Below are 26,798 nucleotides of genomic sequence, written 5' to 3' on the forward strand. Positions count from 1 at the left end.
ACCTTAGTGTAAGATAAATCCGTTAAACGACGTGTCACCATTCATTAACGCTGGTGACGATGAATGACCTCCTACCTTGACAGCTATGATATCACCTCGATTTAGCACTAAGACGGACGTTTGTGACGACATCGATCCGTAATGGTCGTCTGCTGCATATGAATACGCCAGATGGATTCCGTTTTTCACTAGTTTTGAGTAGATGTACCCAGTATGTAACATCCCTGTACTCCATGTTAAGACATACGCACCAGCTTTTGGACACGTGAACACACCCGTCATGGGATTGTAGCTGTTCCCAACATTCGTAACAACGCGGTCGTATCTTATAATGTAGTCATCACCTGGTTCGTTTATAACACTTGACAAATACACAGAGAATGCAACGACGTCTGTTGATCCTGAAACCACAATTATAAATCATCCAATAGTTAGATAACCAGTGAAAAAAAGGTTTTCTGTCTTAGCATATTTGACTAATTAATTGATTACAATCCCATTCATTACTTTAAAAAAATTACATAAACAGCATATCAATATGGGAAAAAATTGTTTTTTGAATGTTTTATAGCTCAGCTAGTTTTATCACCGACTGGAATGTATCTTTACCTTCTCCAACACGCGGGGCAACACCTCTATTTGGATTATCAGATCTGACTTGTCTAGACAGCGTCGTTCCAATACGTCTAGTATGTCCATGACTGTCGTTTCTGAATTTTGTTTGGTCGTTGGTTGTAGACTCAGCATTGCTGTGTACTTGGACGGATTCCATGTCTGTTTTAGAGAAATGTTTACCAAAATGCTCCGTCATGTAACTACTACTATGGACTCTATTGGTGAGGAGTGTTTTGAGAAAGTGAGGACGGCCATCTCCCGCAGGGTTTTGTTCCTTCCTAATAGATTTTTGATGATCATTATTTCGATGAAGTTTCTCCAAGTTGCCAACCATGTTTCTGCTTTTGCCATATTCCTCTGAGAGTTTCTGATATTTTTCCTCCAGCGACGAAATTTTCAAATGATCGTTCATTTGAACTGTTCTCAATTCCTCGATCTGCTGTGTAAGATCGGAAACAACAAGTTAAATGTTCCTGATGTCTGGAGTCACGGGGTCTGTGACGTCAGCTAATCCTCCATATACCGAGGGTAAGCAGGTCACCAGGAAAACAAACGTGTACACCGGCATAGTGTCCTGTTAACAAGTACTAACATGATTTTAAATATCAATACCAAGTAGAGATCAGTCAAATTATATATTGCTATTTTCGATGATTACATAACCAGAACTATTTGTCTTTTAGCAAAACAAAATCTGTCAGTACATACTTGTAACAATCTGTCAGTACATACTTGTTACAATCTGTCAGTACATACATACTGTACTTGTTACAATCTGTCAGTACATAGTTGTTACAATGTCAGTACATACTTGTTACAATCTGTCAGTACATACTTGTTACAATCTTTCAGTACACACTTGTTACAATCTGTCAGTACACACTTGTTACAATCTGTCAGTACATACTTGTTACAATATGTCAGTACATACTTGTTACAATCTGTCAGTACATACTTGTAACAATCTATCAGTACATACTTGTTACAATCTGTCAGTACATAGTTGTTACAATCTGTTATTACATACTTGTTACAATGTCAGTACATACTTGTTACAATCTGTCAGTACAGACTTGTTACAATCTGTCAGTACATACTTGTTACAATCTGTCAGTACACACTTGTTACAATCTATCAGTACATACTTGTTACAATCTGCCAGTACATACTTGTTACAATCTGCCAGTACATACTTGTAACAATCTGTCAGTACATACTTGTTACAATCTGTCAGTACATACTTGTTACAATCTATCAGTACACACTTGTTACAATCTATCAGTACACACTTGTTACAATCTATCAGTACATACTTGTTACAATATGTCAGTACACACTTGTTACAATCTGTCAGTACACACTTGTTACAATCTGCCAGTACATACTTGTTACAATGTCAGACACACTTGTTACAATTTGTCAGTACATACTTGTAACAATCTGTCAGTACAGACTTGTTACAATGTCAGTACATACTTGTTACAATCTGCCAGAACATACTTGTTACAATGTCAGACACACTTGTTACAATTTGTCAGTACATACTTGTAACAATCTGTTATTACATACTTGTCACAATCTGCCAGTACACACTTGTTACAATCTGTCAGTACATACTTGTTACAATATGTCAGTACATACTTGTTACAATCTGTCAGTACACACTTGTTACAATCTGTCAGTACATACTTGTTACAATGTCAGTACATACCTTTTACAACCTGCCAGTACATACTTGTTATAATCTGTCAATACATACTGGTTAAAATTTCTCAATACATTTTTTTAAAATCTGTCATAACGTACCTATAGAAATAGAAGGGTGTTAGTTACCTTGTTATTTGGAAGCTCTCCGGCTCTGCTCGCGGGCCTTGTAAAACGTTTGTATCTATTGACCTGTTGTGATCTATGTTCACCCTTATCTGGTATCATGTTATACAAAGGTGATATATATTGTAACTGGGCTATTGCTTTAACATATGTTCATTCACTTGTTTTATCTAAATTTCACTTTGGGAGTGTCAATCATGCACTCTGGACTTGTAAGCATGCAGGATACTACTGCGAGTGGGTAAGAAATTAGATTTGCTGAAATTCTAAATTTAAATGTTATTAGAGTAAAACGTTTATATCCCGCATACGTACGTAATGGCCGTTGATTTTCCCTAGCGTCCTACCCAAATCCGCGTTAAAACAAGGAAGGGACAAAGATAATGCTTCAACAATGCTGATGAATGTTCTAGTAATTAATATGGAATTTATTTTAAGATCAGAAAAATTGATTTTGAAACTACCTCAAACGCGAAAGAGCATGTAAAATAAAATTTACTCACAATGTGGTGTACCTTGCCGTCACGAAAATCTTCATGAATGTTCAGCATTTCAACGTATCTATTTAATTGTGACGCAATTATAAAAAATCCCCCATCTGTTTGGGATGTGATAATACTTAAGGTCAACGAGTACACCAATATTGAACAATATAATTCCATTTTTTCTTTAAATGTTGATAATCGTATTACTTGATTAAACCATATTATTTTAAAATCCTAGGTTGTTAAAACTTTTTCAGGCAGACTTAGATATTTCTAATTTCCTCAATAAAGATATTTCATGTCTTATAGCGATTAACTTATAAACTGTTGCAATAATGAACTAGTTCAAACTATTGGAAATATGATGTATTGAAGCCATATTGTTTGTTATGTTAAAAATACTGCATATTAATTACATACTGCAAGGTCAGCAAAAACAACCTCTCAGGCAATGAGGTTCACTTCCCTAGAAACATGTTAACTTCCAACGACATGTGTTCTACACAGCGTGTATTGCCGATGATGCAGTTCTCCCATTCATCGTCATCTTATATCTTTACCACTCTACAACCTAACAAAAACAAATACTGATCGTCTTCCTCTAACAAATCAGTTTTAATATAACTATCTTTACTCAGGTAGAAAATATAAAAGAACTTAACAGTTTAGGAAAATAGTTATCACTTGCATGGGAAACACAGGAAAGATTTGTTATCAGATCTTAACTGGAATGTATTCATCATTAATAATCATTTTGACGCTGTTTCCTTGTAGTAAATCTTATCATATCAGCTTATCAAATTCATGATACATGAATTGATATTGTTCTTTAAGATGGTAGTAAGAATTATCTTTATTGAATGTAAATGTACGTGACGACAGTAATAATCATTTTGTAGAAAGAATGATTAATTATCTAAATGATGGTGCCTTAAATGTATATATTATGTTATCCAATAAGTTATAAAAAGAATAAAATTGAACTGAATTTAATTGAGTTATCCCACTTAGCTTATTCGTCAGGAAAAACAACATGATATCACCAATTCATAATGGCAAAGTAAACAAACATAGATATCGTGCATCCCTTCATGAGGTTCGCACCAGTTAGGCGCGAATCTGCTTTACTCGTTAAGGAATGCAGAATTGAACCGGCTCAAGCGGTTCGTTTTCTTAATTGCACTACTAGGAATTATGAGGGCTGATATATATATTGTGAGCCTCACATTGAAGGATTTGAATTTTGCCGGACATATTACACATATAACACACCTTTAGTGAGCTTTCTGCGGCGCTTAAGTTTAATATTTTCCCGTAGCTGCCTCAGAAGTGAAGCATAGTATAAGCCATTTATTGTTTGTACCATTTGGAGATATCCTATCAGCAGAATACCATCTGCATCACAGAATACCGAGGTCATAACCTTCCAAGCTGATGGAATAGTCGTTGCCTAATTCGGAGGGGAGAGCCAGGGTGCTTCCATTGATTCAATTGTTGTTTGGCATCCTCGGTAAAATAATGGAGCCATGTTTCACCCATAGTGACAAATATCTGAAAAAAAGTTGACAAGATCTTCCTTAAAAAGGTTAAGATTAGCACGCGATAATGTGCGGCTGGTGAGCTTCTGACCAACTGTCAGAAGTCGTGGTACCCATCAGGACGAATAATTTCTCATTGCAAGATCCTCGGTCAAAATGGAATGTACTCTTTCCTGTGAAATGCCAACTGTACTAGCTAATATCTTTCTGTGATTCGTCTGTCAGTCAGTATCATAAAACCTTATTGACCATTTCTGGGGATGCAGCATTGACAGGCCTTCCATGACGGACGGGAGGGATGGGGGGGCGGGGTCATCCTCAGGGCTTTGACGGCCATGCTTGAATTCCGCCACACACCTTTTCACTGTAGCATATCAAGGGGCATCTTTCCCTAGTGTTGCTACCATATCATTATGGATATCCTTAGGTGATAAATCCTTCTTTCACCGATTTTGTTCATTTTGCAAAAGTCGATTGTCTTGGTTACTTTAGAGTTCTACCTCGTCGATATCAACTAACCTAATGAGACTAGTCCTTGGGACCAATTTTAGTTTACCTTTGCAACGCAGCCTTTTACCCTGAGGAATTACAACAACCTGTTAAGTTGAAGTTTTCCTCTTATGATAAACGCTTCGCTGCCTGACACTGTATGTAACTTGTGCCTGGGATAGCAGTGCATTCCTGAAAATTGCATGTGAGCCGGGGACCAGTTATTATACACTCCTTCCTTTATCAGAGGAAAATATTCGTTTATACAAGCAGCAATTCCTATAAATAGCATTAAGTTATTGAGATGTAAAACGTAAATGCATATTTTGAATAAATTTTGTAAAAAAAAAAGCCTAAGTTCTAACTTAAAACTAGTAAATTCGCCGATATGGCAGGCGAATAATAAACAATTGACAAATCCAATAAGAATTTATACTGCACATTCATGTTTGCCTCTCGATGAATAAAACGTCTATTTTACTCCGTTTTTATCCAATTGAAAACATTCTATACAACATTTTCATCTTTATACTAAACACGTTCTATCAAACATACTTTTAATGTTTAGAATATCTTTCAAATATGATAAAAACTGAAGGTTGAAAGAAGAATTAGATATTGAATCAGACATATTTGTGACTCAAACACTGAACCTTCATACTGCTATATGCTGGCTCTTCTTTCTGAGCTTAGCAGACATATAGGAAAAAGAAGTTTATATTATCATTTATGGTCAATTTAGCATGGAAAAGTTAAAATATTTTATTTTTTCGATTGTTTGCTCCTCCGATTCACTCTATGTTAAAAAAACTATTTCGGGAAAACCCGCTCTAAAGTTGCAAATAACCCGGTGATACAATCTTTACGATAAGATGATGAAATATATATCGCAATTAACAATTATTTTTTTGCAAATCAGAAAATATATGTTTATATCTAAAGTTTGTATTCAGAAAAAAAACCTGTTTTTGAAAACGGCCACCTTTAGTCGAATAACAATATGTGCCATAACTGTCTTGGACTTCCATTTCCTATTCTTTGTCCAACGTGTAGTCATACGGCATGATGGTATATCCAGCAAACAGGTGTACTATTAACTTATTCATACGGCATGTTGACATTGTCCAACATACAGGTGTACTGTTAATTCAGTCATACGGCATGTTGACATTGTCCAACATACAGGTGTACTGTTAATTCAGTCATACGGCATGTTGACATTGTCCAACATACAGGTGTACTGTTAATTCAGTCATACAAAATGATGACATTGTCCGACATACAGGTGTACTGTAAATTCAGTCATACAAAATAATGACATTGTCCAACATACAGGTGTACTGTTAAATTAGTCATACAAAATGATGACATTGTCCGACATACAGGTGTACTGTTAATTCAGTCATACAAAATAATGACATTGTCCACCATACAGGTGTACTGTTAATTCAGTCATACAAAATGATGACATTGTCCAACATACAGGGGTACTGTTAATTCAGTCATACAAAATGATGACATTGTCCGACATACAGGTGTACTGGTAATTCAGTCATATAAAATGATGACATTGTCCAACATACAGGTGTACTGTTAATTCAGTCATACAAAATGATGACATTGTCCAACATACAGGTGTACTGTTAATTCAGTCATACAAAATGATGACATTGTCCAACATACAGGTGTACTGTTAATTCAGTCATACAAAATGATGACATTGTCCGACATACAGGTGTACTGGTAATTCAGTCATATAAAATGATGACATTGTCCAACATACAGGTGTACTGTTAATTCAGTCATACAAAATGATGACATTGTCCAACATACAGGTGTACTGTTAAATTAGTCATACAAAATGATGACATTGTCCGACATACAGGTGTACTGTTAAATTAGTCATACAAAATGATGACATTGTCCGACATACAGGTGTACTGTTAAATTAGTCATACACAATGATGACATTGTCCAACATACAGGTGTACTGTTAATTCAGTCATACAAAATGATGACATTGTCCGACATACAGGTGTACTGTAAATTCAGTCATACAAAATAATGACATTGTCCAACATACATGTGTACTGTTAAATTAGTCATACAAAATGATGACATTGTCCGACATACAGGTGTACTGTTAAATTAGTCATACAAAATGATGACATTGTCCAACATACAGGTGTACTGTTAATTCAGTCATACAAAATGACGACATTGTCCAACATACAGGTGTACTGTTAATTCAGTCATACAAAATGATGACATTGTCCGACATACAGGTGTACTGGTAATTCAGTCATACAAAATGATGACATTGTCCAACATACAGGTGTACTGTTAAATTAGTCATACGGCATGTTGACATTGTCCAACATACAGGTGTACTGTTAATTCAGTCATACAAAATGATGACATTGTCCAACATACAAGTGTGCTGTTAATTCAGTCATACAAAATGATGACATTGTCCAAGATACAAGTGTACTGTTAATTCAGTCATACAAAATGATGACATTGTCCAACATACAGGTGTACTGTTAAATTAGTCATACGGCATGTTGACATTGTCCAACATACAGGTGTACTGTTAATTCAGTCATACAAAATGATGACATTGTCCACCATACAGGTGTACTGTTAATTCAGTCATACGACATGTTGACATTGTCCACAATACAGGTGTACTGTTAATTCAGTCATACAAAATGATGACATTGTCCGACATACAGGTGAACCATTAACTTAGTGATACGGCATGGTGACATTGTCCGGCATACAGGTGAACAATTAACTTAGTCATATGGCATGATGATATTGTTTACCAAACAGGTATACTATTAAAGGAAATCGTTATTTTCATTGCGTGTACGTGTTCTGTACCTTTCCAGTTATGTTTCTGTGCAATGTTAATATTCACAGTCGATCCCTATGTCCAGCTTGACTACCGAATTAAGTTGCGAAACACCCTTGTTTTTTGCCAAGTGTCGGACACATTTCATCGTCAGATTTTGCTTTGCTTTTTGTTTATTTCGACAACGCAGTGTTGGCCCATAACCGCCTTGGCACATTTCGAGCTTTGCTCAGGTAATTAACATACCATTTGATAACTTCCGACAACCTGATGGGGCACAGGTGGCCCATTGAGACAGCCCTCTTGACCTTGTAAGCTTAGGTGTAATGTGTGGGTAAAACCATAAGGTACAAAGGTTAAGGGGAGGAGACATGCATATAGCCGGATGATATGAACATAGGCCTGAAAAGATTGTTACACATATATGTAATCCTGTCTTCTGAAATCGCAATTGATATACATGATATAGAACATTAACACAGTTAACGTTTGAATTAAAATATTATTTCAGAATTTTAGTCTACATACATGTACATAAATACTTTTGTGTGTAAGAACAAGTTTAACAAACATTTTAGCATAAGCTATATATTCAAAATGTGGTCAGAAAGATCTTATACATATACATACATTTTTAATGTTTGTCACGCCAGTAAGGCCTTTCACAAAATAATAAAATACCGAGAAAAAAACGCGCGTCTTTTGTTCGGACTCAAAGCGCAGAAAGGTAATATATCTAATATGTGGGAGGGGCGAAACAATTACAAATTGCATTCATGATCGCAATGGGCCACCTGTGCTTCATCAGGCAGTCGGGAGTTATCAAATGGTATCTTAATTACCTGAGCAAAGCTCGAAATGTGCCAAGGCGGTTATGGACCAGCACTGCGTTGTCGAAATAAACAAAAAGCAAAGCAAAATCTGACGATGAAATGTGTCCGACACTTGGCAAAAAACAACTGCATATGCAGTTTTTTGACCACATTTTTCTGGAAACCTCGGACAAACATCAATTGCTTATGTGTATATTGTCCAGGCGTATATGGGCCGTCGTAGTTCTCAGACACGTACTCACATGTACAGGTGTAAATATGAGAATGTTACAAAAGTTTGACATGTGTCCTCAATATAGGGTGTTTTATACAGCACTGTCAGTGTCAAACCTATATGTATATATGATTTTAATTGTGATGTGTGTACTTGAATTTTAATAAAAATATTGCTTAAACTAAACTAAACACATTTAGACAGAAAATCGGATATAGATATGGCAGAGATGGCGATCTTTGTTAACAAATACAGTTTGGACCTTTATCGCTTGTTACGACCAAGGCCTGTTGTTTTCTGTTAAGAAATGCCCCTATGCTTACATGCACCATGCGCGCATGTGCAGCTTTGGAGAACGTTCGAGTCCATAACTAATGGACATGAAAATTATAAATTGAACATATATGATATGGAGGCATTGGCTCTTCCTCAATTTTGACGATAGTTAACATGTACATACCAACCGCGATCCTTTTAATGTAAATGGGACTTGCCGCTGATGCTTCTGTGTGCAGACCTATCTAATCCAGTGTTGACTGGAAAAAACTAAAACTATACGTAGGCGTGTTGGATATAGAATCTGTTTCAGATTATTTATTCCGCTCTTTTTACCCGATTTGAGGGAGACACGTCACATTGACAATGCAGGGCAAGGCAAAAAACATTTCCCGATCCTAAAATCTTTATCGACCAATTAACTTTTCATTGCTGCAATAGCGGTTCCCGGTCTGACGCAGTCATGGATGACCATTCGAATTGATGATGTTGTATAATTCAATATACATAGAGTGTACATGTAAATAATTATGATACTCTACATGGCTTAAATATCGAGAATAACACCCAGACGTGTGGACAGTGTTGCTTCGTCCGTCAACAAATCTGCAAACCAACTTCAACTTTCCACGAAATAACGTTCTGCAAAATAACGTAAATTACCATAATAGAATTTACAAAAGACAACAGACGCTTTTTAAAAACTTGTGAAGAGTAGTTTTATTGTTAAAATATTTCATTTGAAAAAAAAAAATATCACAATCACACAAAAAATGTTCATCCTGTTTAAATGACATGACGTCACATTTCTGATATAGTCATCTGATGACGCACTCCAAAAACGAGTTTTAATCCCGACATGAAATTCTCACATGTCTCACCTTAATCATCCCTCGCTTTAAGTGGTGAGTTAAATGTTTTAAATTCACTTACATAACAGCTTCCATCAATGGCTTCCTCCAGCAGAGTATATCTGCAAATACATTTAGTGTGTTGTATGAAATACATGTCCAGTATCTTATTGCAAGATAAATCCACTGAACGTTGTGTACAATGCCCAAACCCACACTGACGTACCGTGGGCTGTCAGTTTCGACACCGATTTCGTCCCCTTGATCTAGCATCAGCACTGACGTTTGTGACGTCATTGTTGCGTAATGGTCGTCAGCTGTGCTGGAGAACGCTATCTGGACTCCATTTCTCGTTAGACCAGTGTAGACGTCCCCGGTATGTAAATTCCCAATACTCCAGGCATAGACGTAGGTACCAGACTTAGGACACGTGAAAACGCCTGTCCTAGGGTTGTATCCGTTCCCAACATTGGTGATGACGTAATCGTATATAATCAAATGATTATTCACAGGTTCTTTTATCTGGGCTGCAAGACGCGCAGAAAATGCCACGACGTCTGATGATGCTAAAATTCAATAAAAAAACAATTATATTGACGATATCATCGTCAGATACACACGGCTGATTGCACTACACTACGCTACTTTTGTCACCCAGAGGTCAAATCAGTAAAATATCCTAGTTTCAGAAGAAGAGATTGGCTCCGTCACATTTTCTTAGCAGAAGTTATGCCTATATTAAAGGTAACATTTCAGAAATTTAATATCGACGAGTTTAAACCAGTTCAGCAGTGTAGTATGATACCTATTGTCTGACAGATGTCTTCCTGTCAAATGTCAAATAAATCAGGTCTAAGTGATGGAAACGCCTCTGTGAAGACCGCTAAATCGTCGTTCAATTTCGCTACTCTGTTTAGTTTATTGACACAGATATCACGTACCACGCGCACCTGGGCTGTTCCTAACACCCCCAAAATGTTACAGCATTGTGCTATACTCGTTTAAAACACTAAATACCTCTAGAAAGTCATGCTTACCACAGCCTATGTACGCCTTCATGGGCGCAGTTTCCCCTCTAAACTGAAGAGTTCTGTATCTGAAAGGACTATGTTGATTGGCAGGAGTTGACCTACGGGTTATAAGTGCAGCGTTTTGTAATCAGCCAGGGGTATCCGACGATATGATATGAATTAATCATACAAAATTATAACTAAGAAAACACAAATGTTCGAATAACTGTCAGTTGTTATATAACTTTGTGAAGAATGATGCCTCACATTTTAAAATATGTATAACAAACCATAATTGTAAGCTTCATCGTGATTATATATCTATATATTTCACATAGACACATAAGTGAAGAAAAGCCTTCCTCGTGCAAAGACCGAACTCATCTCCAAAAAGGGACATTTGTTGTCGAGATTCAGTCCGATATACTGACATAACATTGACGACTTTTCTATAAAATTTTAATACCTAACGCGTTTGATTTTCCTTAACTATACACAGAAACTATATTTTGAACTATTGCACGTTCACGTGCGATCTATTGGACATATGTGACGCTTTGAAATTTGGTCACGTGCGAACTATTAAACACCTGTGACGTTCCTTAATATCATCCTACCCTTTCAAGCGTCTAAATCACTCAGATGTCAACACTGCCGACAAGTCATGGTGACCTTTAGGTCTACAGGAAAGTCGAGATTTCAATGATTTTAACTATGTAACAAAACAAGCATATCATGAGTGTCTGTGTCATAGTCTTCGGCCGAGTGCAATAGAACATCGGTCGATTACCAGTTCCTCGTTTAACATTTTCTGGACTATTACACAGACACCCATAATATATTTGTATAACATATCAACACGCGGTTATTAAAAATATAAAGCAAAATACGTTTACATTGAATTGATAAATGTATACTACCTGAACGTAGAGATATGCTTCTATGTAGGTCTGTATGCTCGATCGGCCTTCCAGCCGTCGTATCAACAAATGCGGTATGCCCAGGGGTTTTAGTTTCAAAATGGTCATGAAATGTAGATTCAACAATTTGTCGATTGTGAACTGGTTTAACGGTTATATCAGATGTGTTAGTCTTTCTATGGGAATTTCCACTCATACTTGGTCTTCTCGGAATCCCATCTATAAATAAGCGTCGAGCACCATTTTCCGGATGGATTTGCCCGCGTTTAGGGTATCCCGGCTGTTTATCAATTTGGAGGAGATTCTCCAAGTTTCCAATCCTATGTTTCAGTCTGCCATTTTCTTCCAAAAGATTGTTATACTTCTGTTCTAGTGACACGACTATGCTCAAATCATTCTCTCGATGTTGCCGCAATTCCTTGATCTGCTGTGTAAGATCAGAAACAAGGTGAAGAACGACCTGGATGTCGAGAGGGGCGAGATCTGATTGGTCAGCTGATTGTCCGTGCACACTGAGGAAGCAGATCGCAAGGAAAACAAGTGTGAATAGCCACATTTCCTTTTATCTGTGTAATTTGAAAAACTGAAAAAAAAATTAAACATATATAAAAAAACAATTAAGTTGCCTTTGTTATGTTTTGGGGTCTATATTAGTACCATATTGTATAGACCAGCACAATAACATTATAATATCATACAATTATAGCTTTAGATAAGGTCGATTCATAGTTAAATGGAAAAAAAAAATCGACCAAGGATGAAGTCAATACATGGTTTTATGAACCTTACATATCACAAAATATTATGGTTTCATTGAACTGAAAAAATATCAACTTCGGACTTCTTCCTCGGTCGATATTTTTTAAAGGTTAATGAAACCATGATAACTATAACTATATAATAGTGTGTGACCAAAAGGCTATATACTAATTATATATAATACTGTGTGACCAAAAGGCTATATAATAATTATATATAATACTGTGTGACCAAAAGGCTATATAATAATTATATATGATATTGTGTGACCAAAAGGCTATATAATAATTATATATAATACTGTGTGACCAAAAGGCTATATAATAATTATATATAATATTGTGTGACCAAAAGGCTATATAATAATTATATATAATACTGTGTGACCAAAAGGCTATATAATAATTATATATGATGTTGTGTGACCAAAAGGCTATATAATAATTATATATAATACTGTGTGACCAAAAGTCTATATAATAATTATATATGATATTGTGTGACCAAAAGGCTATATACCAATTATATATAATATTGTGTGACCAAAAGGCTATATAATAATTATATATAATAGTGTGTGACCAAAAGGCTATATAATAATTATATATGATATTGTGTGACCAAAAGTCTATATAATAATTATATTATAAAATGAATGTTTATGTCAACATCAGGAGTCATCCTCACTGACTGAAAATAATAAACACTTACTTTTTAGTTAATTTGTGTATTGTCTGCAGTGGTGTAAGTTGTTCTATCTTGTATCCTTTATCTAGTTCCTAATCATGACGGCAGTGCTAGTTTTGTAGACTGATAAGGGTGCCACTGGATTTGCTATGTTATCGTCAACACAGATGTACTATAAGCACAATTTCAAACATAGTAGTAGATATCAGATACAAATAGCTACAACCAAAGTCTCAGAAATACAGTAGGTCAAACTATAATTAACAAGAGGGGGGGGGGGGGGGGGGGGCAAAATGAACAACATGAAAACTATTGAAATAAGGATGTAGGAATGTAGGGTATTGGTCACTGTAACAGTTATACAGTTGGGTACAGGATACACATGATAGTTTAGAGTACTTTGGTGTATAGGACACGATAACACCAGTTTACTGTAGTTAGTGAGCTAGAGTATATATGCCCTAGCATTAGATTTAACATGCTCGTGCAATAGATTTAACATGCTCGTGCAATAAATTTAGCATGCTCGTGCAATAGATTTAACATGCTCGTGCAATAGATTTAACATGCTCGTGCAAAAGATTTCAGATGTTCGTGCAATATAGTTAACGTACTCGTGCAATAGATTTAACATGCTCGTCAATAGATTTAACATGCTCGTCAATAGATTTAACATGTTCGTGCAATAGATTTAACATGCTCGTCAATAGATTTAACATGCTCGTGCAATAGATTTAACATGCTCGTCAATAGATTTAACATGCTCGTCAATAGATTTAACATGCTCGTCAATAGATTTAACATGCTCGTCAATAGATTTAACATGCTCGTCAATAGATTTAACATGCTCGTCAATATATTTAACGTGCTCGTGCAAAATATTTAACGTGCTCGTCAATAGATTTAACGTGCTCGTGCAAAATATTTAACGTGCTCGTGCAATAGATTTAACATGCTCGTGCGATAGATTTAACATGCTCGTCAATAGATTTAAGATGCTCGTGCAAAACATTTAACATGCTAGTGGAATAGATTTAACATGCTCGTGCACTAGATTGAACATGCTCGTACACTACAGGCAGATTAGATATGCTCGTTCATTAGATTACATATGCTCGTACACTCGAATTGCCATGCTCTTGCACAACATTTAACATGCTCGTCCACTACATGTAGATTGAACATGCTCGTGTACTAGATTTAACAGGCTCGTGCACTAGATTTAACAGGCTCGTGTATTAGATTTAACAGGCTCGTGCACTAGATTTAACTTGATCGTGCAATAAAACCTAGTAAATATGTACATGTGTATGTCACATGCATGGCTGTTTTCAATTTAAATTTCAAATACGAATGATTTGTGGTCTTTAGAAATAAATCGTTTCATCAAATATATGAAAATAAACAAAAGATAAAAAGCAAAGTCAGAATATCACTTTCAACAGCCAGCAATATTATCAAGGAACAGCTTCTTTAATGTAAAATGTTTTTATCCCTCACTTAGTTAAGGGTGTGTATAGTTGTTGGTTTGTCTGGGCTTACACCACCGGAGTCTAAATCTTATTAGGTTTTGGTAGTCATCGATTTAGGTTGAAGGAGATTTTAGTGGTCATCGTTCGAGGTGAAAGATCAAAGCGCACACTTGTCAATCTTTAAGACAAAAAAGATTATGTACAAGATTTCTCTTCTGGAATCGATTTCGTTTTAATTCACACCCGAGAATGCTATTAGCATCCTACCCTCAAAGAATAAGTCTATTGAACACCTGATTGGATTTTGGCAGTTATCAGTCAAGGTTATATTACTGAAATTGAAAAGCCTGTGTATATGATATCTCAGGGACCCCAGAGAAAAGTTCACCACCACATAACACCGTCGTGGTCCAAACCTGATAAAATAAATAATTCATTTAAAAAGAGCGACACAGTCTACAATTGATTTCCTTGATGATGTTATCTATGTATTTTCTTTTCAATTTGCCCTAATTTAATATTACATTTCAACATTTATTAACGTGAGACGTAAGGTTACAATGTATAATTTTGCTGATACAGTCACTGTAGCAGTACATGTATATATTGTTCCATCCATCATAAACTATTAATATGAATAGTTTGGAAAGCCTGTTAACGATAAACTCAGATATATACAAAATATCCATTTACAGTTAAAATTAATTCACTTTGTATCATGAATTGAAACGCATTGGTGACCACATGTGTATTGAATTAATCATAACATGACTAACAATCACTAGAATGTTCTTGGCGTCAGGCTTTCTCTTCTTTTGTCATGTTGATTTCAATGACTTCAATTTCAATTTAGGGTTCATGACTTTTGATGTTTTATTGTTTAAACCACTATAGCCTCCTATCGTTTGATGAGGGATCAGAATGTGTTTAGTGTTGTGTTAGAAGTCTGGGCACACGATGTATAAAGGGGCTTTGAGAACATCTCCAGGATAGTTGTGACTATGATTTTAACGCCCTATATCTCAGCCATCCTTTCCATGTCCTAGTAGACTTTGCTTTCCTGTATATTCGGTCTTTGCGATGGACCATAGTCTCGATGGCAGTAATTATACAGTGGTTATCATGAATTGATCTTGATAGCATGTGAGGTACGTTTCTCTAGATGTAGTGTATGGCTGTCAGCTTTGTCCATGATAAAGATGTTACTTCGAGGCAGCTTATACCTGCATGATGTCCTCGATTCAATCGTCACGGTCGCCGACGCCCGGTATTATCTTTGCACCTTGGTCATATTGCTCAAAAATTGATTAGGCTTATTGCAGTTAAGCAACAATTAAAAAAACACTGATTAAATTATTCCCTGTAGAATTAACTTAACAATTGTTTTTAAACTATAGCACTCCCCGAACTCTTCCTACATAACTCTTTTAAGAAATATACATATACAGATTTTATGGTATAGGAGAAATGGGGTTTTCATAAATGAAATGATTAAACTAAACAATTTTTTAAACAACTAGGCCCTGCTTATTATGGTAGAGTTATTGACAAGGGAAAGGTCCAATATCTAACCCGTATAATTTGTTCCAAATTGGCGCGATGGGACAATGCCAGGAGCTGTTTATGAATTAGGAGTGGGTTATGGTTACTTCTTGCTGTAAGGTCGTCCTAGCTGATGAATGGTAGTATGGCAAGCCAAGTTGTCATTTATTCGCGGAGCAATGTTGATCCAGTATTTTACCAAAATATATAAGATATCTCATAAAATACATCAGATGTCTTATATCTTTTATGAGATATTTGATATATAAGGTGTCTTATAAAGAAAAGTTGATAAGATGACTCATTTCAAGGGACAATTTAGTCAAGTTTGTTTACTGTTTTTTATAATTTCATTGATTATTTCACGAAATTGTACTTCTGTACTCCTTATTAAATAGACTTAGCCAGATATTGATTCAAGCTGAAGTTTTCCATGCGTTTTTTAATTAATTGTAAGGGGGATCTTAATCGTATAACCATACGATTATAACTGTACTGTACACATTTTGACTTGTATACGTGTGTACAAGCGCAGCCCCGTCTCATGACTGTAAACAACATTGGTTTGCATTTGAAACCGTTAGCGGATATTCTAACTTTATAACAGGTTTTATACAAAATGTAGACAGTGAATGGATGAAAACAATGTGAAGAATAACTGTTAGGACAGAAATATAACAGATGTGACTTTTTCAAACGGTTGCGACGACAACGAAAAAGTTGCGAGCGAGTTTGCCGAGACTTGACCTAGATCTTGATCGTAGTAATGTCGCGTGGGGATATTTTCGTTCTGTACAACTGATATTTACATAATTCCATTAGTACTTGTTATAAGTATTATTCTTATTGCATCGTGGATGAAATGAATCACCTAGGTGGGTGTTAGCGTTTGTTTGTATTCGTACACGAATGTGAATATCGGAGGGAGATGTACTCGGTACATGGAGTTTTTACCGGGCCCCTAGGATAATTTACTAGGGATTATATCAGAATTATTAGACTGTTTTATTTCTATGAATAATAAGCGCTGTGGATGATGATGAAAAATATCACTTGGAAAGCCTTTCTGATGACATTATAATTCATAAAAGTAAACAGTGCAAGAATTTTCAAGATCCCTCAATTCTTTTATTTTTATCTATACATAACGTTTGGTTTGCAGAATGATTAATTTCTATAAATAAGAACGTGTTGCATGGGTTGTACAAACAATTAAAAACAAAAAATGCTTTTTGATTCATACAGTTACGTGTTTTAAAAAAGGTCAGAAAATTTGACTTTATTAATAATATATACGTTTTTGATAAGAATTGCCTGATGATTTGCTATAATTTAACAATAAGCAGTTTTTGCAATAGTTATTTATTAAGTTCTGTTGAAAATAAATGAATTGCCGCATGTATTGTAACCTGACAGCACATGCCCAATGTAATGTGCATGAAGTCTATTTTCCTTTTTCTGTGACTCAGAGACGTACTGTGCCGTATACATGTGTGTACACAACTTCATGAACACGATTTCCCCTTCCTTCCCCTTTGTGTTGCAAACTGTGAATTAACCCGTGTTTTGTCGATTTGGATCATCAAAACAACATTCATCATCGAATCTATTAAGTATGATACATATAACAATTGTTTGCCACGCGTGTTGTTAAGTAAAATCCAAAGAAATAAGTATATGTGAAATTAGATCTACCGTGTCGTCTCCCTCTGCTTCGATTGCGTTGATGTGTTTACAAGCAACTATGATCCCGCCAGAGGGCGTACCACATTGCATTATATTTGGAGTATCGCTATATTTTACGTGGGCTTTCCCCAGACATAAACATACCATATAAAGTGTGTTATATAGTGTAAGTATCTTATATAATTTGGTAAAATCCTGGATCTATGTTGCTCATTTAATAAATGACAATTTGGCTTGCTATATGGCAGGTTTATACCGGCTACGAGCCAGAATTATATCTTTTTGAAATTAGGTAAGATGACATTTTATTAATAGATAATCTACATTTGTTGATATCAATGTCATCTGGGAGTTAGAATGACGACACAGTCAGCGATTGGTGGTTAGAAGTTCTTTTAATATTCATGCATCAGCTCTGATCGTTTGGCTATACTGCCGGTAACATTAGACTTGCCGGCTGCTAGTTACCTCCATTACACATAGATTTAAACCATTCCCGTAGAGAACATAATGGGAAGTGCCCTGAACTTTGGCTTTGGATTCGGTGTTTAAACGTCGGAGTTTTCTAAAGTCTTTTACAAGAATAGACCGGTCATGATGGCAGTGAAAGGTCTATCGTACATGACGAGGACTTTAATGTGGACAGTTTTCTCGGGGTTGTGTTGCTATTGCGCAGGTAAAATCTACATTTTATAAATTATTTCTTATGATATTTGTTTTCGTATCTTAAGTACTTTGCTGTCCTGCACGCGACAATTAATTGATTTTTAAATAAGAATTAAAGCATAACATACCTACATTTGTGAACTTTGGAAATACAAATTTTAAAATGCTACAATGGATGAATTATTTTTAAGTTCAATTTGAAAAATATACGTCATTCAGTATCAAATGAAATGTATTTCAACTAGTGATCATAGTTTGATTTAATTAGAAACAGAATTGTTCCTTTGTAAATACAGATAATTAAATGCTGTGACTTTAGACTATGATAGCTGAAATAAAATTATCCAACACGTATTTACATCAGCAGACATTCCCCGTTTTAATTTTAAAAATCTCAAGTTTAAATTAAACATAATGAATTCGGATCTTCATAGCAAAAGGCACCACAATCGTCAAATATGTGTATACGCATTTGAAGCAAAGCGTAATGCACCTACTTTCAAATTTTGGCCGTTTTTTCATAACTAGTTCAATGCTTCACCCATCTTTTAGAAAACTCACTTGAAATATTTCTCTTGATACATGGTTAACGGATTTTACGACTTAAAACTTAATAGAACAAATAAAAGAATCAATGAAAATTTATATATTTTTTATTTTGGAGTTTATCGCGCTGTAAGCTTTCCGCTTAATTGTGGTAACGCTAAGTGTACATTGGTTTCTATGGCAATCTCTTTTGGTGAGCTAATTCATCATTCCGTTCATCTGTTTTAATTTGGTTTTACCCTTAGATTTCAGTACGTCACATTTAGTACGATTACAGTATTCGATTTTCGATTTTAAGCATTTCTTTTACCCTTATTCCTATACTAAACATATTGACATTGGAATATGTATATATATATATATATATATATATTAAAGTAAAGATTTTAGGTATCCACGGGTCCTTTGCTAGTTCATTACTGTCCAAATGTTTTTTTTTTTGCTTTTTTTTGTATAGTGTCAAATATGCCGATCATCTCGTTTGAAGGAACTGTGAAATACATTTCAATGCAAATATATAGCTTTGTTGGTATTTGTTTAACGATTTTGAATTCGAACTTTTGTTCCGTTTTGGATTTCATAATTTAAAGGTAGTTGCCAGTTTAACTCTGTACAGTGTCTAATATATCAAACATGTCAAAACACATGTACATTTATACATTCGTTATACATCTTAGAATCAACGCAATATAATACCATGTGAAACTCCAACATAAGCTGCTGATCTCGAATTTTACATACGGTGTAAGACATTCATTTGAAGTGCAATTGTTTTGAGCTTCATCCAGAACTTTAATATCCTGATTTTTCTAACAATTGAAAAAGAAACTCTCCCGATTTCAATATATACCATAGCACGTGGTGCCTCGCTCTTCACATCTCGCGGTCGTTTTAAAAAAAGCTTTTCCGATGTCCGATGCTTTACTTACCCCATATTACAGTTTTTATTGATAAAATTTATTTTCAGTCATTTGCAATATAAAATTTATCTATATCTATTCTATAAACATCTTATGTTAACAAACGTCTTTTTTCTAATCGATGAAACAACGAGATAACCTTATCCAAGTGTTTAACCGATCAAACCTTGTAAAGCGAAGATAGTGTCTACAGTTTACTGACTTTACCGGAATCCGAATTGCGCGTCGGTTAATTTAGTATGCAGTCCGTCAACTTCGACCAGTCTTTCATTTATCACAGAAGTGAATATTTTACCAAGATTACTTAGTGAAGTAATTCAGTGATGATTATCTTGGTTGTGTACATGTACATATAGGTACATCAGGTGTCCCAAATCTCTTTTGTTTTGTGTCTCGCGCACCTGTCATGGTACAGCTCCATAAATTATGATACGAATAAGTAAAAAAACAAAGATAAACAGTGCAGAGAAACGAAAACAAAAAAACACATCCAAGTGAAGGAAATGAAGTATATGGACCTTTTGACAACTCGAGTATTTTCATTAATTTAAAAAGTAAAGAAAGACAGTAAGTGTTCCCATCGACTTACAACCACATGGAAACATATTTTTTTTAAATAAAGTTTTATTACGTGGGTTTTGGATAAGATACTGCGACGAGTATGGTTACAAATGCCTGTAACCAACGTTCTGTATCAGTTGCATATCTATACATATTTATATAAAATTGCTATACGCGGAAAATATTTTTCAATGTGGGCTTTTTAATGTTGGTCATTAATTATGAAGTGATCATCAGGTGAAATCAACATCTATCACGACTGCTGTCGTAAGCGTTATCTCGGGACATACGGATGTAGTAGGTAAATTGATGCATAACACTTGTGACTAGAGGAGAATGTTATTGTAATTGTGTACTTATCTTTCAAGAACAACGAGCCAGTCTTCAGAGCTCTCGTCAAACGATGGAGCATGTGTCTTTTCACTCTTTTCCACATAAGTGTCCGTCTCCAGTAATAAAGCATAACAAGCGTATAATGCTATTTCTGACAGTGACAGTGATGAGCTACAACACACAGATCTTGGTCTTTGCGGTCAAGAGTCGTAGTCATATTCCGTATCCGTCCGCCCAAAGTGAGACCCGGAAGAACAAAGCAGCTATAAGATGTCCCTTCCACCACTGAAGTGTCCGAGAAGAACAAAACAGCTGAATAATGCAGTTTTATAATACATTTTTATTTCCTGCCTACATTATGTATCTATTACTACATTGATATATGGATGTGTTTTCCAATTTCGTGAATTTGAACGACTCCTTTTATACCAACATAAATACAGAAGCATTCTTATGTATTTTTCATATTCTATTTCCATTCAGTCAATTGCTACTTCTCCAGTCGGGTCATTTCTAACGTCGCATTGAACAAGCCAACTACCCAATCATCGACCTATAAGGCGTCCTCGCTGGCTGTGGACGGAAACGTCGACCCTCCAACCTGTATGTCTACCTCAGAGACTGGCTATCAGTGGTGGCAGGTTGACCTCAGATCAGTCTACACCATAACAAACATCTCCATTCAAATCAATCTTGATGAGCGTAAGTAGTCAGAGTATTCTCAGGTTGCCTTACAATGGACATATGTGTGAGTGAATTTGCATTGGTTTATATTTCAAATATGAAATCTATGAAATGATATAGAGCCTTTAAGAGGGCAACCGTAAATTGAATTATAAAATTGTTTTGATAAGAAATTGGAACGAGTGCGATATCTTGTTGATAACATAACTTATAAATCTGAAAATATCCATTAACATCAGTTTTTCAGACTAATATCAAACCTTAGATGGCGACATTATCATACATTTGAAGTATGGAGTTGAGAGATATAACAGGTTTTCTGGTTTTTCTCGACCATGCCTATATCCCGATGCGAAGTTCTGTATCCCTCAACACCATATTTAAACCATTTATTTATACGGTTTCTTTTCAAAAGAAATTGTTACTCATGTCTAGCTTCATTACAATTGTAATCGTATTTTTTCTTAGAAGACTTATTCAAATTAACTAATAACCTAATATATATAGCCTAATAACTGTAAAGCTCCTGTAGAGCCACCCCTCCCTTTCGCTTTAAAACAACGTTCAGGAAAGGTTACTGACGCCTGAAATGTTTTTGTGTATTCCAACTTTTGAGCATCTTCATTCTATTCAGAAAACAGTAAAATAAAGAAGCTGTCGTCATTTTGCAACCTTTACTCTGTTTCAACTAGTTTTGTTTAAAATGCAGATAAGTAATAATTTTAAAATGTATACACATGTATTCACTTTCATATCTATTAGCATAGCAAGTGCAAATGTCAGCAAACCTATATATTCTTCGTTTTGGTTGATTCAGTTTGAACGAAGACTCAATCGAAAATATATAACTTACCTGAGCTCAGAATTAGAAGTACACGTTCATGCAAACATAATTCACAACGAATGATTCCAAGTACAATTATCATCAAAAAACAAATCTGAAGAACAATACGTGTATTGAGGAAGGCAAAACTACACGTATTCAGCATTCTAATACCGACGGCGTCTTAATTTCCAGTGTTAAATTTTGGCGCTATCATGCAACGAGTAAAATAAATAAAAATATAACCACAGTAAGTATGTTATTCTTGATTGTTATTGTTGTAGCCGATGGATTGAGAAATTTCACTGTAGAATTGTCCGAAACGAACACGCCTGACGTGAGAGGTCATCTTCTTGAAGCAAGTCTTTGCTTCAACTACATCGAGTCTCAAGCCCCCGGCGGTCAAATAATCACTTTACCATGTCCACGTGAGACGACCGGTCGATACCTAAGAATTTCTAAAGAGGACGGTACTTTGACCTTCTGTGAGGTGGTTGTTGAAGGTATTATAGATGCATCTTTTCGTTCACTACCGAAATATCACAGTATTACATATGGATTGCTGTTCTATCAAAAATATCTAAGAAAGCCGCTATGAGAGACAGCAGACACAGAAAGAATTTGCGGAATTAAGAATTGCCGTCAAAATATATTTAAAAAAAAAAATCCAGTTCGATTTCTAATTACGACGTTCTTCAGCAGTTTCTGTTTTGGCTCGGCGCAGAAGACTATAGTCTTCCTTTGGAACACAGTAATTTCTAGAAAGGATAATTGTGTCAAATGTTTAGATATTATTTGTATTTCCTGTTTCAACACCAATTCAAATAGAATCCTTGTTGTATTTGAAATTTACTTTGATTTTAACAAAGCATAGTAGATATTTCCATTTATTTAATTCAGTATTCAGGGATGAATGCAATTTGGCTGACATATCATTAAACAAGCCGGCAGCCCAGTCGTCTTTTTGGCTGCAAGGAGTGGCAAGAAGGGCCGTGGACGGGAATCTCGATCCAGACTACAGAGCTAAGTCCTGTACGCACACGGCCCACACAGACAATCAACCGTGGTGGCAGGTGGACTTGGGTAGTGTCTACAGTATCAACCATGTATCTGTTCAGAATAGATTACTGCTTGGTAAGAAAGATATTTGTTACTACCAAAAAATAAACCAAAACAAAAAAATAGTTAAGAATTGCTCAAAACTCTACCAAGATTTCTTTTATATATGTCAATTACTACTTAATACGAACTATTACAATGACCAATGTTGTGCTACCTTTGTAAGGACGGTGTTATAAATATACAAATATGAATTTCTGTTATTAAATGAGACATGGCCTAACCTGTCCTAATGGACATCAGTGTAGATCAACGTTTCGATACAAAATGTTGAAGAATATCACTAAAGGCAAACTGCTATATTTAATTGAACTTAAATTATATTTAAAATATTCAATGAAAAAATGGAACAAACGAGAAGCTAACAATGTATTACATTTGGGTATTTCTTTCTTAAACAGATAATGACCGGCTGAAAGATTTCATTGTAGAAATATCAGAGACGAACGCCGTTGGGCCAAACGGGCATCTAAAAAACAGCAAGCTGTGCTACAATTACACTGAAGCTCACGTACCTAATGGTGAACTAAGATCTCTGACTTGCCAAACTGACACTGTCGGTCGGTACCTCAGGATTACAAAGTCATCCGGTATTTTAACCCTATGCGAAGTCATCGTAGAAGGTTAGTACCGAACGAACAGAAAACATTTAAAGAGTTCATCCTTGGTATATAGAGAGATAGAGAAAGGATGTATTATTGAATGGAAATTTGATAATCGGTGTCACTTGAGGTGGTGAGGGAATATTTTCCTTCCAGATTTAATGGCATTCATGACATTCTTCGTTTTTTTCGTTTCCTTGTTTTCCTCATTCTGATTTTGCTTTGTCAGTTGCCTTACTATAATATTGTTTACAGTAAGTTATCCGTAAAATAATCATGCATATTAATGACATTCCATCATGGAATTTTTGAAACCACTGTATGCTATATACTTAATAATGATTGTTTATACAAGGAAAGTGACGTAAAATACATATATATGGTGATCTCAAGTGGATTTTACATGCTCCAAGTAAATAAATCCATCAAGTATAACGATAATATCATTAACTAGAAAATTTTCATTATATATAAAAGGATTTTTTTTTACAATTACAGGTAAACCGATTTCTTGTCTCGAAACTACCTGTCAAAAGATGCCAACAATCAGACAACGTGACGACCAATCTATGACGGAAATCGTAATGGAGTTGAAAAAACTGATGTCCGGAACCGGAAGTAGGTGCAACTTCAAGAGGAAATGGATCGATGGAGGATGGTATTGGTCTGTGTGGTTCCCGACAGGATAATAAGACAAATCATTGTTCTTCGACAACGACAATGACAATAACAATGACAACGATGGAACTGTGACAATGACAATGATTACACTGTGACAGTGACAAGGATTACACTGTGACAGTGACAAGGATTACATTATCACAGTGACAAGGATTACACTGTGACAGTGACAAGGATTACACTGTAACAGTGACAAGGATTACACTGTTACAGTGACAAGGATTACCTTATCACAGTGACAAGGATTACACTGTGACAGTGACAAGGATTACATTATCACAGTGACAAGGATTACACTGTGACAGTGACAATGATTACACTGTAACAGTGACAATGATAACACTGTGACAATGACAAGGATTACACTGTGACAGTACCAAGGATTACAATGTGACAGTGACAAGGATTACACTGTGACGGTTCCAAGGATTACACTGTGACAGCGACAAGGATTACACTGTGACAGTGACAAGGATTACACTGTGACAGTCACAAGGCTTACACGGTGACAGTCACAAGGATTACACTGTGACAGCGACAAGGATTACACTGTGACAATCATAAAGGATTACACGGTGACGGTACCAAGGATTACACGGTGACAGTCACCAGGATTACACTGTGACAGTCACAAGGATTACATTGTGACAGCGACATGGATTACATTGTAACTTTATGCTAGCGACAAGGATAACACTAAACTAGAGAAAAAATAACATTGAAATAGCGGCAAGATTAACATTGAAATAGCCACAAAGATAACATTGAAATAGCGACAAGATTAACATTGAAATAGCGACAAGATTAACATTGAAATAGGACAAGGATAATATAAGGTAGGGGTAGTCGGATTCGCCCATTGTCAGTATAATGTGACCGGGAAGGGTGGGACGACTGGTTTGCACAATGTCGGTATAATGTGACCGGGTGGGGTGGGACGATTGGTTTGCCCGTTGTCAGTATAATGTGACCGTTTGAGGTGTGACAACTGGTTTGCTCATTGTCAGTATTGTGACCGGGTGGGATGGAACGACTGGTTTGCCCATTGTCAGTATAATGTGACCGGGTGGGATGGGACGACTGGTTCGCCCATTGTCAGTATAATGTGACCGGGAAGGGTGGGACTACTGGTTCGCCCATTGTCAGTATAATGTGACCGGGTGGGGTGGGACGATTGGTTTGCCCGTTGTCGGTATAATGTGACCGTTTGGGATGTGACAACTGGTTTGCCCATTGTCAGTATAATGTGACCTGGTGGGGTGGGACGATTGGTTTGCCCGTTGTCAGTATAATGTGACCGTTTGAGGTGTGACAACTGGTTTGCTCATTGTCAGTATAATGTGACCGGGTGGGGTGGGACGATTGGTTTACCCGGTGTCAGTATAATGTGACCGTTTGGGGTGTGACAACTGGTTTGCCCATTGTCAGTATAATGTGACCGGGTGGGGTGTAACAACTGGTTTGCCCATTGTCAGTATAATGTGACCGTTTGGGGTGTGACAACTGGTTTGCCCATTGTCAGTATATTGTGACCTGGTCGAGTTGGACGATTGTATAAGATATACGATTTATGTAATAACTTGACCGACTAGACGTACCTCAATATGTTGATGCTAATAAATGTATGTTAATTTTAGAATTTCGAAAAAACATCTGCTCAGGCTCGTTTTTTTTTTTTTTGTAGTATTTAAAAAAAAAACCAGCATCAAAATCATCGAGGAAATCCTAGTCGGACAATTACAATGATCACTCGAGTGAAAGAAATACCATATTAACCAAACACTCGTTGTAATAAATGT

Source organism: Pecten maximus, chromosome 8 (assembly GCF_902652985.1).
Source record: "Pecten maximus chromosome 8, xPecMax1.1, whole genome shotgun sequence".
Classification (NCBI taxonomy): Eukaryota; Metazoa; Mollusca; class Bivalvia; order Pectinida; family Pectinidae; genus Pecten; species Pecten maximus.